The following is a 17,556-nucleotide window of genomic DNA, read 5'->3' as shown; positions in this document are numbered from 1 at the left end:
TCCCTTGCATCAGCAGACAGATTCTTAAACACTGGACCACCAGGGAAGTCCAAAGAATGATATTTGGAAACCAGGATATGGGATCTACTTGTATTAATACTGGATGGTGATTGCTTCTAGAGGTCTTCTTGGAGAGCAGGGCTGCGAAATATATGTGTGTATACACATACATTTGCATAACTTCTGTATCTGTATGTACATTCTATGCCATTCTCCTCCCTTGCCATTGCCACCATAATGTGATTATGTTAGACATTTGACATAACAGTTACATTCATTTGCTTCTGTTTATATTGTATTTGTGGGCTTCCTGGTGGCGCAGTGGTAAAGAATCCACCTGCTAATGCAGGAGCTGCAGAAGCTGCGGGTTCTATCCCTGGGTCAGGAAGATTCCCCTGGAGGAGGAAATGGCAACCCACTCCAGTGTTCTTGCCTGGAAAATCCCATGGAGAGAGGAGCCTGGCAGGCTACAGCCCATAGGGTTACAAAGAGTCGGACACAACTGAGCAGCTGAGCTTGCATATTGCACTTGGGGGGCATTCTCAATCCTTACCAATTTTATTTATTTTTGAACATGTGAAGCATTATTAATATGATTCCAAAAGCCAAAAATGTATAGAAATGTATACTTAGAGAAGTTTCACTCCCACCCCTGATTCCTTCTGTTCTATTCACATTCACCATTTTTTCCATCCTGTTTCCACTCACCTCATGTAGGTAAGCAGTCTTTTTAAGTTTCTGGCTTATATTTCCTATGTTACCTTTTGTAACATAAGCAGATATTTTATGGGTATTTTCCTTTCTTCCTTATACTTTTGTACTCTTTTTCATTTAATTTTTCCTAGAAATCACTCCATACCATTCTTTCTTGCAGTTACATAATACTCCATTGTGTGGATATATTATTGTTTAACTACTCTGCTATGTATGGGCATTCAGGTTGTTTTCATTGTTTTGCATTCATAAAGAAAAATGGAACAATGAATAACTGCATGTATATGTATTTTTGTATTGTTGAAAGTGTATCTTCAAAGTAAATTCCTAGGACTGGAAACACTGGTTCAAGGGGTAAATGCCTGTGTATTTTTTGATAGTTGTTGCCAAATTCCCTCTCCATGAGGGTTGTACCAATTTGCATTCCCACCAGCACATAGTACTGAATGTGTGAAAGTGAGTGCCTATTTCTCCACAACCTCACCAACAGACTGTGTTCCCTTACTTTTAAATTTTTGCCAATCTGATAGCTGAGAAATAGTATCTCAGTGTAGTTTCAATTTGGATTTCTATTATTAAGTGAGGAAGTGACTTAGCAGCACAGCAGAACATTTTATTCTTTGAGGGCCATTTTTAATTTATTTTTGGTTGCACTGAGTCTTCATTGCTACAAGTAGGCTTTCTCTATTTGTGGCAAGTGGAGACTACTCTCTAGTTGCGGTGCGCAGGCTTCTCATTGTGGTGGCTTTTCTTGTTGCAGAGCACGGGCTCTAGGTACTTGAGCTTCAGTAGTTGTGGCTCACGGGCTCAGTAGTTGCTGTGTGCAGCACTAGGGAACATGGGCTTCAGTAGTTGTGGCCCTTAGGCTTAGTAGTTGCCGCTCGCAGGCCCTAGAGCATGGGTTTTGTTACTTCACAGCAGTGGAATCTTCCCAGACCAATGATTGAACCCATGTCCCCTGCACTGGGGACCCCAGGGAAGTCCTGCTTATTTTTTAAATCAAGTTTTTGGTGTTTTCTTCCCTATTTAAAAGAGTTCTTTAGATAGTAGAGATACTTGCCCTTTATAAGTGATGTTGTTGCAAATAGTTTCCTCTAGTTTGTCATCATCTTTGACTTTGCTTATGTGATATTTTATGTGGTCAAATGTATCAATCTTTTATTGCACCTGGATTTGGAGTCATTGTTAGAAAACTCTTCCCTACACTCAGGACATACAGGCATTCACCAAAATTTTCTTCTAGTACTTAACATAGTTTAATGTATTTCTTCAGATCGCCAATCCATGTGAAATTTATTCTTGTGTGTTATGTGACGTATGAATCTGATTTTACCTTTTTTCCAAATAGCTTTTCTGCATTGTTTATTAAAAGTTCAGTTTTGCCCCCTACTGATTTTTGATGTCACCTTTATCATACATTAAATTTCTCTATGTACTTGATTTATATTTCTGAACTTCTAATTCACTGGTCTATTGTCTATTCAGGTGAGCAGTACCACACTATTTTTTGTATAAAGGCTTTGTGGTGTGCTTTAATACCCTGTATGTAATTTCCTTTTCAGTATTTTTCTAGCTGTTAGTGCATGTTTGTTTTTCCATATAGATAGTATCAACTTGTCTACCTCCATTTAAAAATTTTTTTAGGATTTTATTGGGTTAGATTTAAAAATTAATATGAGGAGAACTGACTTCTTCATGATGCTAAGATGTTCCATTCAAGAACAGGGGGATCTTTTCATTTGTTCAAGTCTACTTTGTGTCTTTTAGGAGTGTTTTAAAGTTTTCCTCACATAGATTTTGTACATTTCTTGTTAAGTTTATTTCTATGTATTTTATCTTCATTATTGTGACTTGAATGGGGTTTTCCTCTACAGTTATCTCCCCTATTATTGCTTGTGTATATGAAGGCTATTGATTTCTGTATCTTAATTTTATATTCCGCTATATTACTGCATAAAATGGTGTTGGAACAACTGGTTAACCATATGAAAAAAAATTAACCTCAACCCTTATCTCACACTATGCACAAAATCAATCTGAGATGGATTATAGATCTAAAACTTCTAAAACAAAACAGAGGGGAATATCTTTGTTATTTGGTCATAGGCAAAGGTTTCTTAGGACATAGGTAACAATATTTACCCCCAAATATCGATAAAATACACTGCATCAAAATTTAAAACTTGTGCTAATGAAATAACACCATTAAGAAAATATATAGATAAGCCATAGAGTGGGAGAAAATACAAAACATATCTGAAAAAGGACTTGTATCTAGGATATATATTTAAAAATCTCGTGACCATTCAAACAAAATAAATACCCAATAAAAATGGGCAAACATTTGAACACACACTTTACAATGAAAGATAGATGAATGAGAAATAAACCCATGCAAAACATGTTCTATATAGTGTTAGTCATGAAGAAAATGTAAATTAGACTGAGATACCGCTACACACCCACCAGAATGGTCAAAATCAAAATGACTGATTACATAAAACATTGGCAAAGATGTGGAGAAAGTGAAACTGCTATTTTGTTTTGGAAAAAGTCTGGCAGTTTCTTAGGAAACTGAACATACACATACGTACCCTATGATCCAGCAATTTTGCTCTTAGGTGTTCACTCAAGAGAAGTGAAAGCATATATCTATAAAAAGACTTGTACAAGAATGTTCACAGTGGCTTAGTTATTATAACCCCAAAGTGGAAATAGCCCCAGTTCCATCAACAGGAAACTGGATAAGTAAACTGAGATATATTTATATGATAAATGTGACTCAGCAATAAAAAAGAAATGGTGGTGTGCAGAGGCCAGGATTGACTGGACAGTGATACAGGCTCACTGTATGTGGTGAGAGATAAGCTTTGTCCTATGTGACTCAAACCCTTAGACTTAAGATTTGTGCACTATACATAAAATGTAAATGTGTTATTTACATTTTGCCTAATCACAAAACCATAAACATTTAACTCTAGTTAATATTTTTACTGAAGTGTTTAGGTGTGAAATGAACTGTCTTATTTCAAAATGTATCAAAAATAAGATTAATTAATGGAGGAGGTGGATTAGATGGGTAGATATGTGTAGTTAAAATGTCAGTTGTAGTCTTCAGGTGGTGGGTATATGAGTGTTCACTGCATAAGTCTTTCAACTTCTGTGTTTGAACATCTCCATGGAAAAATGTTGAACAGGAAGGAATGAGGAGAGAGGGGTGGGGGAAAGGAAAGGGAGAGGAAAGAAAGAAACACTTATCCTTAGCTTTCAGCTAGAACTGTGTGGTCCGTGGAAAGAAGGCTAACAATCTCTTCCTAGTACTCAGTAAGAGACTAGGTTGTTCACCAATTGTACATGGTTTTGGAAGATCACATAATTTACCATTGTTTTAAAAAATATGTACAATTTTACAGAAACAGACTCATAGGCTTAGAGAACGAATGTACAGTTGCCAGGTGGGAAGGGTGGGGAGAAGGGATAGTTAGGGAGTTTGAGATTGACAGGTACACACTGCTATATTTAAAATGGATAACCAACAAGGACCTACTGTGTAGCACATGGAACTCTGCAGAATGTTATGTGGCAGCCTGGATGGAAGGGGAGCTTGGGGGAGAATGGATACATGTATATGTATGGCTGAGTCCCTTTGCCATCCACCTGAAACAATCACAACATTGTTAATCACTATATTCCAATATAAAATAAAATTTTAAAAATATGTACAGTTTTAATTTAAAAGTTTAAGTAACAAAGGGAACAAGAACACCACTGATGGCTTATTCACTTCCTATATGGCAGAACTCCTTGAACCTAAATCAATGCAATCTGTTTAAATAAAACTTTGCCTTGTTAAATAATTGGTAGTGGGGCTGCATTCAGATAGCTATTTAATTTTTGTGACTTATAGAGTGGCAGAGCTGGAAAGAACCTCAGAAATTTCTAATCCAACTCACCTCTTCTACAAAGAAGAAAGCATGCCCAGGGAATAACAAAGCAGGTTAAGGGCAAACCCACGTTTTCCAGATGAATGCATGTGCATGCTCAGTCGTGTCCAACTCTTAGCGACCTTATGGACTGTAGCCCACCAGGCTCCTCTGTCCATGGGATTTCCCAGGCAAGAATACTGGAGCGTGTTGCCATTTCCTTCTCCAGGGGATCTTCCCCACCTAGGGATCAAACCCGCCTCTCCTGCATCAGCAGGAGGATTTTTTACCCCTGCATCACTTGGGAATCCCTTTCCCCCCCCAACTACTTGTCTTGTTTTTCTCACTCCCAGGAATTTTCAAGCATTTTAGAACTATCCTGTAAAATGAAATTTTACATGGAACCCCTATATACAAATGGGTTAGAATAACAAATGAGTTCCATAGGTAGTTTAAATCTGTTTGATAGAAAATATAACTGAAGAACCTCTAGTGTTTCTAGGATCCCATTTTAGAAAACGTAGATAACATGATTTTTTATTTATGTCTTCAGTTCGGTTCAGTTCAGTCACTCAGTCATGTCTGACTATTTGCGACCCCATGAATTGCAGCACGCCAGGCCTCCCTGTCCATCACCAGCTCCCAGAGTTTACCCAAACCCATGTCCATCGAGTCAGTGATGCCATCCAACCATCTCATCCTCTGTTGTCCCCTTCTCCTCCTGCCCCCAATCCTTCCCAGCGTTAGGGTCTTTTCCAATGAGTCAACTCTTTGCATGAGGTGGCCAAAGTATTGGAGTTTCAGCTTCAACATTAGTCCTTCCAATGAACACCCAGGACTGATCTCCTTTAGGATGGACTGGTTGTATCTTCTTGCAGTCCAAGGGACTCTCAAGAGTCTTCTCCAACACCACAGTTCAAAAGCATCAGTTCTTCGGTGCTCAGCTTTCTTCACCGTCCAACTCTCACATCCGTACATGACCGCTGGAAAAACCATAGCCTTGACTAGACGGACCTTTGTTGGCAAAGTAATGTCTCTGCTTTTAAATATGCTATCTAGGTTGGTCATAACCTTCCTTCCAAGGAGTAAGTGTCTTTTAATTTCATGGCTGCAGTCACCATCAGCAGTGATTTTGGAGCCCAAAAAAGTAAAGTCTGCCACTGTTTGCACTGTTTCCCCATCTATTTCCCATGAAGAGATGGGACCAGATACCATGATCTTAGTTTTCTGAATATTGAGCTTTAAGCCAACTTTTTCATTCTCCTCTTTCACTTTCATCAAGAGGCTCTTTAGTTCTTCTTCTCTTTCTGCCATAAGGGTGGTGTCATCTGCATATCTGAGGTTATTGATATTTCTCCCAGCAATCTTGATTCCAGCTTGTGTTTCTTCCAGCCCAGTGTTTCTCATGATGTACTCTGCATATAAGTTAAATCAGCAGGGTGACAATATACAGCCTTGACATACTCCTTTTCCTATTTGGAACCAGTCTGTTGTTTCATGACCAGTTCTAACTGCTGCTTCCTGACTTAGTAACTTACAATTTTACATCTCTGCCTTGAAGGCAGTTATTAAAATTTAAAAGACTATGTGTATGGTCCTCTTGTCCAACTGACTTCTAGTTTGCTTTCTCTCAATAATCAAGGCCCTGTTTCTGTTCAGTCATGACTTGTAGAGGAGGCTAAATGGCCATTAATGTTTATACCCTATGTTGTTCAAACAAGTATAATATAACAATATAAAAATAAGCAAGTAACCAGGACAAAAGATAATTAAAAGTAAAAATCAAGATCCTGTATACCTGCTAGAAGTGGGCCATAAATTTGTTTCTGAGCTTTCTAAAAGTGAACACCAAAAGTGAAAAGATTGCTACAGGATTCACAGTGTCTCTAAGAATCTAAGTTTTTCAGATTAAGCCTAACTCATGCATTCTTACTGATAAAATCCTGGGCAATAAATTTACTTACTGTCAAAAATCTCACATTTCTAGTATATTTCTTATGACATCCCTCAGTGTATGCTATTAGTGTAACACTAAAAGTTGTTTCAGGAAAATCCCTGATGTCCAGTGGTTCTGACTCTGGTGCTTACACTTCTGGGGGTCTGGGTTCAATCCCTGGTCAGGGAAATAAGATCCCATAAGCCACGTGGCAGAGCTAAAAAAAAAAATGTAGTTCCACAGCAGCATTATTCACAATAGCCAGAAAGTGGAAACAAGCCAAATAGCAACCAACTGATGAATGAATGAATAAAATGAGGTATGGCCACAAACGGAATATTATTCATCCATAAAAAAGGAATGAAGTAATGATACATGTTACAACATGGATGAATCTTGAAAATATTATGCTTAGTGAAAGACTCTAGTCAAAAAAAGGCCATATATTGGATGATTCCATTTATGAACTGTTTAGAAAAGACAAATCTATAAGAGAAAAGGGCTTCCCTGAGGCTCAGATGGTAAGAACCCACCTGCCAATGCAGGAGACGTAAGAGACACGGGTTTGATCCCTGGGTCGGGAAGATCCCCTGGAGAAGGAAATTGGAACCCACTCCAGTATTCTTGTCTGGGAAATCTCATGCACAGAAGAGCCTGGTGGGCTATAGTCCATAGGGGTTGCAAATAGCTGGACACAACTGAACAGCTAACACTTTCACATAAGAGAAAAGAGATAAATGGTTTGCAGTGGATAATGATGGTAGTTGGTGAGGGAAAAGAGGGTATGACAGCTAATGAGTATGGGGATTTTGGCGGGGAGGGATGATGAAAATGTTCCAAAGAATAACTGGTGATGGTTACACAACTCTCTGAATATACTAAAAAAAACATTGAATTGTACACTTTAAATGGAATTTTATGATATGTAAATTATATCTCAAGTTTTTAAAAAGCAGTTATGTTGGGGACAATTTTGTCCAGGGATACAGTTTTATTGTACTCAGGGATACACTTTTATCCAGCGATAAATTTTAGAACAGAGAAGTGGATGGACTTCACAGCCTTCAGGTAATCCTCCATAAAATTTGATTTCTCTCAGTAGAGTTTTTGATAAGTTCAGCAACTGTGGGTTTGAGGGTATGCTGTCTGACAAACCCTTAGAGGACAACTATTCTGTGTTTGCTAAAGTACAGAGCCATGTGTTTTAAAAGTCAATCTGAGTAGAAGATGAGCCAAACAAGAACCCATCCTGGAGTAGAAAGCCAAGGCCCTTCAATGTGAAGGCAGGCCAAGGGAATATACATGTCAGAGCCAATATAACCCTCGAGAAGTAAGTTGGAATTTGCTTTAGCACACAGATGAATCAAACTCCCAAATTCTAAACTAGAGAGCAACACTATAGCAATTTTAGACTGGAAAAAATTTAAAACAGTAACCAAATCTGTCATGAAAAAGAACAGCAAGAAAGATTTGGATTTGGACAATGCTACTTCCTGATGGGCCAGCCACCCAAGAGGAACTAGTTGTAAAAGGTATGCCCAGGTAACCAAATGAATTGACTTACTGAATAAGATTGTTAGTCCTATATAGCTGACTCACATTGTTGTACAGCAGAAACTAACAACACTGTAAAGCAACTATGCATGTGTACGTGCTAAGTGACTTCAGTCGTGTCCAATTCTTTGTGACCCTATGGAATGTAGCCCACAAGTCTCCTCTGTACATGGGATTCTTCAGGCAAGAATACTGGAGTGGGTAGCCATGCCCTCCTGCAGGAGATCTTCCTGACCCAGGGATGGAACCTACGTCTCTTATGTCTCCTGCATTGGCAGGCCAGTTCTTGACCACTACAGCCACCTGGAAAGCAACTATACGCCAATTAGAAACAAATTATTAGTGCTGAGCTTGATAAATGTTGGGGAATGTCTACCCAAAATGGTGACTGATTTTCTAAGGGTTGGTTTGAAGCCTTCTGTTATTGTCACTCCTAGTTTTTGACAATAAAACTTCTGCATGTGGGAAAGGATAAAACATCTATCTTCTTTTTTCAAAGTGATATTAAGTATGAAGTTACACCTAAACTGAGGAGGAACTAGAACACACGCCCATTGGATGAATCAGAAAATTGATAGCGGATTAAGTGAAATACTCCTGGTGACTCTGAGGTTCTTGTTTACTTGGTGACTAGAGGTGCACCAAATATACATTTAGGCAAAATGCTAAATGGCCACATCTTAAAGTCAATATTTTCCTGAAGCTAGGGCCAAAGATAAATAACACTATCATGTTAATGGCAAAAACATCTGGAATAGAAGAGTAAATTCAAAACATTATTGAAAAATGATTTTAAATATTTGTTTACAAATGAGGTTTTCACATTATAAAATTTTGACTTTATGATGCAGGAACACTAATTTCTCAGCACTGTCAGTTCTGTGCACTGCTTGAAGAAAATATTTTCAGAATAGTTTTTGATAGACTTTATTTTTTAGAGCAGTTTCAGGTTCACAGCAAAACTAAGTGGAAGATACAGAGATTTTTTAATATCCCTCCTGCCTTCTTGCATGGATAGCCTCCCCCATTATCCACACTCTGCACCCACAGTGGTACATTTGTTAAAAATCAGTCAACCTATATGGATACACGATTATCGTCCAAAGTCCATAGTTTACATTAGAGTTCGCTCTTGGTCTTATACATTCCATGGGTTTGGACAAATGTATAATGACACATATCCATCATTAGACTATCAAAGAATATTTTCACTGTCCTAAAAATTCTCTGAGCTCCTCATTCATTCCTCCTTATTCATTCTATTCATCCCTCACTCCCACTCCCAACCCCAGGCAACCAGTGATCTTTTTACTGTCTCCATAGTTTTGCCTTTTCCAGAATGTCATATAGTTGGAATCCTACAACACATAGCCTTTTCAGATTGACTTCTTTCACTTACTAATATGCATTTTAAGATTCTCCCATGTCTTCTTATGACTTGATAGCTTATTTCTTTTTATCACTAAGTAATATTCCATTGTCTAAATGTACCAGTTTATCTATTCACCTGCTACAAGACATTGTGGTTGCTTCCAAGTTTTGGAAATTATGAATAAAACTTCTATAAACATCTGTGTGCAGGTCTTTATGTGGACCTAGGTTTTCAGCTTCTTTTGGTAAATACCAAGGAGCATGACTGCTGAATTATATGTATTTTTAGTTTTTAAAGGAACCGCTAAACTGTCTCCCAAAGTGGCTATACCATTTTGCATTCCCACCAGCAATGATTGAGAATGCCTGTTGCTCAACATTCTTGCCAGCGACTGGTGTTGTCTGTGTTGTGGATTTTGGCCATTCTAGTTGATGTGTACTGGTATCTCATTATTATTTTAATCTACATTTCTCTGATGACATATGATGTGTAACATCTTTTCATATGCTTATTTTCCATCTGTATATCTTCTTTGGTGAGGTGACTATTAAGGTCTTTGGCCCATTTTTTTTAAATCAGGCTTTTTGTTTTCTTACAGTTTCATTTTAAGACTTCTTTATGTTGGATAACAATCCTTTATCAAATATGTGTTTTGCAAATATTTTTCCCAGTCTGTGAATCAACTATTCATTCTCTTGACAGTGTCCTTTGCAGAGCAGCAAAGTATTCATTTCAATGAAGTCCAACTTACTAATCCTTCCTTTTATGAATTGGGTCTTTGGTGTTTTATCTGAAGAGTCACTATCAAATCCAAGATCATCTAGATTTTCTCCTATGTTATATTCTAGGAGTTTTATAGTTTTACATTCTACATTTAGATCTGTGATTCATTTTGAGCTAGTTTCTTGAAGAGTGTAAGGTCTCTGTCTAGATTCTTTCTTTGCATGTGGATGTCCAGTTGTTTCAGCACTATTTATTGAAGAGACTATTTTTGCTCCACTGATTTCCCTTTACTCCTTTATCAAAGATCAGCTGACTATTTTATGTGGATCTATTCCTGGGGTCTCTATTCTGTTCCACTGATCCATTTGTCTATTCTTTCACCAATACCACACTGTCCTGATTATAGTAAGTCTTGAAGTTGGGTGCTGTTAGTTCTCCAACATTTTTTTCTCCTTCAATAGTGTTGACTATTCTGGGTTTGTTTCCTTTCCATAAACTTTAGAATCAATTTGTTGATATCCACAAAATAACTTGCTGGGGTTTTAATTGGTTACATTGAATCTGTAGATCAAGTTGTGAAGAACTGACGACAATATTGAGTCTTCCTATACATTAACATGGAATATCTTTCCATTTATTTAGTTATTTGATTTCTATCATCAGAGTTTTGTAGATTTCCTCATATAGATCTTGTGCATATTTTGTTAGACTTTTAAGTAAGTTTTACGTTTCTGGTGTGGTAATGTAAATGACATTGCATTTACCATTTCAAATTCCACTTATTCATTTCTGGTATATAGGAAAGCAATTGACTTCTTTTCTATACTAACCTTGTATCCAGCAACCTTGCTATAATTGCTTATTAATTCTAGAAGGTTTTTTTTTTTTTTTTTGGTCTATACATTCAGATTTTCTACACAGACAATCATGTCATCTGGAACAAAGACAATTTTATTTCTTCCTTTCTACTCTATATACCTATTATTTCCTTTCCTTGTCTTACTGCATTTGCTAGGACTTATGATGTTAAAAAACAGAGGCAAGGGAGACATCTTGCCTTGTTCCAGTTCTTAGTGGGAAAGCTCTAAGCTGCTCACTATTAAGTGTGTTATTAGCTATAGGTTTTTTGTAGATGTTCTTTCTACAAAAGTTGAAGAAAGTTTCCCTCTGTTGTTGTTAGTTTACTGAGATTTTTTATCATGCATGGATGTTGTTGTTCAGTCACTCAGTCATGTCCGACTCTTTGTGACCCCATGGACTGCAGCTTCTCTGTGCCAAGCTTCTCTGTCCTTCACCATCTTCCAGAGCTTGCTCAAAGTAATGTCCATTGAGTCGGTGATGCCATCCAACCATCTCATCCTCTGTCGTCCCCTTCTCCTGCCTTCAATCTTTCCCAGCATCAGAGTCTTTTCCAATGAGTCAGCTCTTCACGTCAGGTGGCCAAAGTACTGGAGCTTCAGCTTCAGCATCAGTCCTTCCAATGAATATTCAGGATTGATTTCTTTTAGAATTGACTGGTTTGATCTCCTTGCAGTCCAAGGGATTCTCAAGAGTCTTCTCTAACACCACAGTTCAAAAGCATCAATTCTTCAACACTCATCCTTCTTTATGGTCCATCTGGATTTTGTCAAATACTTTTTCTTCATCTATTGATATGATCACGTGATTTTTCTTCTTTAGCCTGTTGATATGATGCGTTAAATAACTGATTTTTGAATGTTGAACCAGTTTTGCATACCTGGGATAAATCCCTCTTGGCTGTGGTGTATAATTTATTTTATACATTGTTGGATTTGATTTGCTAAATTTTTGTTGAGGATTTTTGCATCTATGCTCATGAGAGCTACTGGTCTATACTTTTCTTTTAATATCTTTGTCTGGTTTCGGTATTAGGGTAATGCTCCTAATGCTGGTAATGCTGGGACTTCCCTGGTGGCTCAGATGGTAAAAGCATCTGCCTATAATGCGGGAGACCTGGGTTCGATCCCTGGATCGGGAAGATCCCCTGGAGTGTAGGAAATGGCAACGAACTCCAGTACTCTTTCCTTGAAAATCCCCTGGGCGGAGGAGCCTGGTAGGCTACAGTCCATGGGGTCCTAAAGAGTTGGACACAGTTGAGCAACTTCACTTTCACTTTCTTTTCTTTGGTCTTACAGAATGAATTAGGAAGTATTTCCTCTGTTTCTATCTTCTGAAAGAGATTGCAGAGAATTGGTATTAAATATTTGGTAGAATTCATCTGGGCCTAGTAAATAACAGAAAGGTTATTAATTATTGGTTCAATTTCATTAACAGATATAGGCCTATTCAGATTGTCTATTTCTTCTTAATGTAAGTTTTTGTAGATTGTATCTTTCACGAAATTGGTCCACTTCATCTAGGTTATCACATTTGTCAGCATACAGTTGTTGGTAGTATGCCTTTCTTTATTACCCTTTTAATGGCTATCAGATCTATGGTCCCTTCTTTTATTCCAGATATTAATAATTTGTATCCTCTCTCTTTTTTTCTTAATTACCCTGGCTAGAGGCTTATCACTTTCATTGATCTTTTCAAGGAACCAGCTTTTGGTTTCAGTAATTTTCTTTATTGATTTCCTGTTTTCAATCTCATTGATTGCTGCTCTAATTCTTATTTTTTTCTCTTCTGTTAACTTTGGGTTTAATTTGCTTTTATTTTTCTAGTATGCTAAAGTGGAAGCTTAGATTATTGATTTTACCTCTTTCTTTTCTAATATATGCATTCAATACTGTAATTTAATACTGTAGTCCAAGCACTGCTTTTACTGCATCTTACAAACTTTGATAAGTTAAATTTTCTTTTTAATTAAGTTCAAAATATCTTCAAATTTCTATTGAAATTTCTTCTTTGACCCATGTGTTATTTGGAAATGGGTTGTATTTTGGAATTTTCTATTTACCTTTTTTTGTTGTTGTTATTGATTTTTACCTTAATTCCATTGTAGTCTGAAAGCATACATTGTATGATTTCTATTCTTTTAATATTAAGGTGTGGTTTTTGGCCCAGAATGTGGTCTATCTTGGTGAATGTTCCATGTGAGAGCTTGAGAATAATGTGTGTTCTGCTATTGTTTGATGAAGTAGTCTGTAGATGTCCATTACATCTAGCTGATTGATGATGTTCTTGAATCTAGCTTTGTTCTTACTGATTTTTTGCCTGCTGGATCTATGTCTGATATAAGGGTGTTGACGGCTCCAATTATGATAATGGGTTCATCTCTTTCTCTGTGCAATTTTATCTGTTTTTGCCTCACTGGTTTGATGCTCCATTGTTGAGAACATACACATTAAAGATTGTTATATCTTTTTGGAAAACTGAACCCTTTATCATTATGTAATGCCCCTCTTTATCCCTGATAACCTTCCTTGGTCTAATATCTGCTCTGTCTGAAATTAATATAGCTACTTCTACTTTCTTTTGATTAGTGTTAGCAAGGTATATCTTTCTCTTTCCATTTACTTTTTAAAAAATTTATTTATTTATTTTAATTGGAGCCTAATTACTTTACAATATTCCATTTACTTTTAATTAATATGTGTCTTCATATTTAAGGTGGGCTTCTTGTAGACAATGTATAGTGCTGGGTCTTGTTTTTTAATCTACTCTGACAATCTCTGTCTTTTAATTGTTGCATTTAGACTCAATATTCAAAGTGATTATTGATATAGTCAGATTGCGTGTGTGCTAAGTCGCTTCAGTTGTGTCTGACTCTGTGCGATCCTATGGACTGTAGCCTGCTAGGCTCTTCTGTCCAGGCAAGAAAACTGGACTGGGTTGTCATGCCCTTCTCCAGGGGATCTTCCCAACCCAGGGATCAAACTCAGGTCTCCTGCATTGCAGGCAGATTCTTTACCATCCGAGCCACTATAGTTAGATTACTAGCCACCATATTTGTCATTGCTTTTTATTTGTTGTCATTGTTCTTTATTTCTATTTTTGTCTTCTAATTTTTTTGGCCTTTTGTGGTTTTCTTTGAACATTTTATATAATTCCATTTTCTCTCCTTTCTTAGCTTATCAGTTATGCTTTTTTTAACTTTTAAAATTTATGTATTTATTTATTTTTGGCTGTGCTGGATCTTTGTTGCTTCATGGGCTTTCTCTAGTGGCGGTGTGCAGGCTTCTCACTGCAGTGGCTTCTTTTGTTGTGGAGCACAGGCTCTAGGGCACACAGGCTTCAATAGTTGGGATGCATGGGCTCAGTAGTTGTGGCACACAGGCTTAGTTGCTCCATGGCATGTGGGATCTTCCCAGACCAGGGAGAGATTGACCCCAAGTCTGCTGCATTAGCAGGTGGATTCTTTACCACTAAGCCACCAGGGAAGCCCCAGTTATACTTTTTTTTTTAAACTTTTTTCAGTAGTTTCCCTAGAGTTTGCAATATACGTTTATGATGAATCCAAGTCCACTTCACTTTAAAATAAGATTATACTGCTTCATAGGTAGTACAAATATCTTATAATAACAAAGCAATACTAATACACTCCTCCTGTCTTCCATATTATTGGTGTCATTTATCTCACTTATACATAAACATATATGTATCTCATTTTATTGCTCCTTGCTTCATTACACTTCATAGATATTGTATGTTTTACAAATTGAAGATTTGTGGCAACTCTTCACTGAGCAAGTCTATGGCACCATTTTCCCAATATCGTTTGTTTGTTTTATGTCTCTGTGTCACATTTTGGTAATTTTCACAATATTTCAAGTGTTTTCCATTATTATTATACTTGTTAAAATGATCTGTGATCAGCGATCTTTGATGTAACTACTATGAGCTCCTAATGACTCAGATGATGATTAGCATTTTTTAGTAATGAAATATTTTTAAAGTATGTATACTGTTTTTCTAAGACATGATGCTGTTATACACTTAACAGTGCAGTATAGTGTAAACATAACTTTTTATTTTTTTAATATTTATTTGGCTTCACCAGGTCTTCTTACTTGTGGCATGCAGGATCTTTAGCTGTGGCATGTGAACTCTTAGTTGTGGCAAGTGGGATGTAGTTCCCTAACCAGAGATTGAACCCAGGCCCCCTGCATTGAGAGTGTAGAGTCTTAGCTACTGGACCACTAGGGAAGTCCCAAGCTTTTATTTTTTAACCTAAATTTTATATGCACTGGGAAAACACAAAATTTGTATGACTAGCTTTATTGCAATATCTGCTTTATTGTGGTAGTCCAGAATTGAACCCATAGTATGTCTGAGTTGTGCCTGTATACACACACACACACACATACACACATGCAGGCATAATAGTTGAATATAGTGTTGCTATTATTAAGAATAATAAAAATTAAAGTTTTAATTTTCCCTTCAATTATTCCTTTTCTGGTGTTCTTTCTTTATATTGATCTGAGTTTTTAACCTATATAATTTTCCTTTTCTTTAAAGAACTTCTTTTAACATTTCTTGCAAGGCAGGTATACTGGCAATAAATTCCCTCAATTTTTGTTTGTTTGATAAAGCTCAATTTCTCTCTCTCTTTTTTTTTTTTTTTTTGGTTGCACCATGTGGCATGTGAAATCTTAGTTCTCTGACCAGGGACTGAACCCATGGCCCTTGCAGCAGAAGCATGGAGTCTTTAACACTGGACAACCAGGGAAGCCCCTCTTTCACCTTTGAAAGATTACTTTTGTAGAGTACAGAATTCTAGATTGGTGGTTTATTTTTTTTTTCCACTCAACACTTTATTCACTCTCTTCTTGCTTGCAAGGTTTCTGAGAAGTTGGGTGTAAATCTTATCTTTACTTCTCTATAGGTATTTTTTCCCATTAATTTCTTTCAAGAGTTTTTTTCCTTTAATTTTGTGTGATTTGCAAATAATATGCTTAGGTATAGTTTTTTGAACATTTATCCTGTCTGATATTTTCAAGATTCCTGGGTCTGTGATCTTGTGTCTAATACAGATTCACGTCAAGTATAATCACTCACCTAGAGCCAGCTAGTATAATTATTGTTTCAGATATTTCTTTTGTTCCTTTCTTTCTTCTCCTTCTGGTATTCCCATTATGCAAATATTACATCTTTTGTAGTTGTTCCACAGTTCTTGGATATTGAAGAGGTTTGATCTTTTTTCTGTTTGCTTTTCAGTTTTGGAGATTTCTATTGAGATATCCTCAAGCTCAGAGATTCTTTTCTCAGCCAAGTCTAGTCTACTAAGAAGCCTATCAAAAGCATTCTTCATTTTTGTTAGTGTTTTTGATCTCTAGCATTTTTTTTTGGTTCTTTCTTTGTTTACATTCCCCATCTGTTCTTGCATACTGTCTACTTTATCCATTAGAGCCCTTAGTATATTAATCATAGTTGTTTTAAATTACTGGTCTGATAATTCCTACTTCCCTGCCATATCTGAGTTTAATTATGATTCTTGCTCTATCTTTTCAAGCTGTGTTTGCTCTTTAGTGTCTTGTAATTTTTTTCTTGATAGGCAGGTGTGAGGTACTGAGTAAGAGGAACTGCTGTAAATAGGCCTTTAGTGGTGTGGTGATAGGGTGTGGGGGAAGAGGAAGCATTCTATAGTCCTGTATTAGATCTGTGAAAGAAGAATGCTGCCTGCCATATCAGTAAACAGAAGATGCTACCAAGCCATCAGCCACTGCAGCCACCCCCAACTGTGTACCCTGAGAGGATTCAGGATGGAGAAAAGCAAGACACTAGCCCTTAAGGTACACATCAAAGGAATGATATCAGTGAGCCCAGACTCTTGCATTTCCCCATACTTAGAAAAGCACTAAATTCATTAACTTGAGATGTTTGGTTTTCTTTATTTTAAAAAAAAAAATATTTATTTATTTTATTTTTGGTTGCACTGGGTCTTCATTGCTGCACACAGGCTTTCTCTAGTTGCAGCGAGCGAGGGTTACTCTTCATTGTGGTGCATGGGCTTCTCACTATAGTGGCTTCTCTTATTGCAGAGCACAGGCTCTAGGGCATTCAGACTTTAGTAGTTGTAGCATGGGCATCAGTAGTTGTGACTCATGGGCTCAGTAGCTGTGGTGCACCAGCTTAGCTGCTCCACGGCATGTGGAACCTTCCCAGACCAGGGATCTAACCCGTGCCCCCTTCATTGGCAGGTGGACTCTATTTTTTTTTTAATCTAATAAAGTTTAATATTTGATATATTTCTTCTTACATACAGTCAATCTTCCATTTGATAATTCAAAAAGATGTTTTATGTTGACATTTAAGCAGTGAATTTGCTTCCCAGTTCCTCAGGAACCAGGCTTGTACTCAGGCTTAATACATTCAACATAGTACAGAGTACGTTGTGTATTTTTGGTGTGTCTCCATAAGATTCACCA

This window comes from Giraffa tippelskirchi, chromosome X (assembly GCF_054371585.1).
Source record: "Giraffa tippelskirchi isolate mGirTip1 chromosome X, T2T-mGirTip1v1.2.pri, whole genome shotgun sequence".
NCBI classification, from domain to species: Eukaryota; Metazoa; Chordata; class Mammalia; order Artiodactyla; family Giraffidae; genus Giraffa; species Giraffa tippelskirchi.
Note: the sequence above shows the minus strand (reverse complement) of the source record.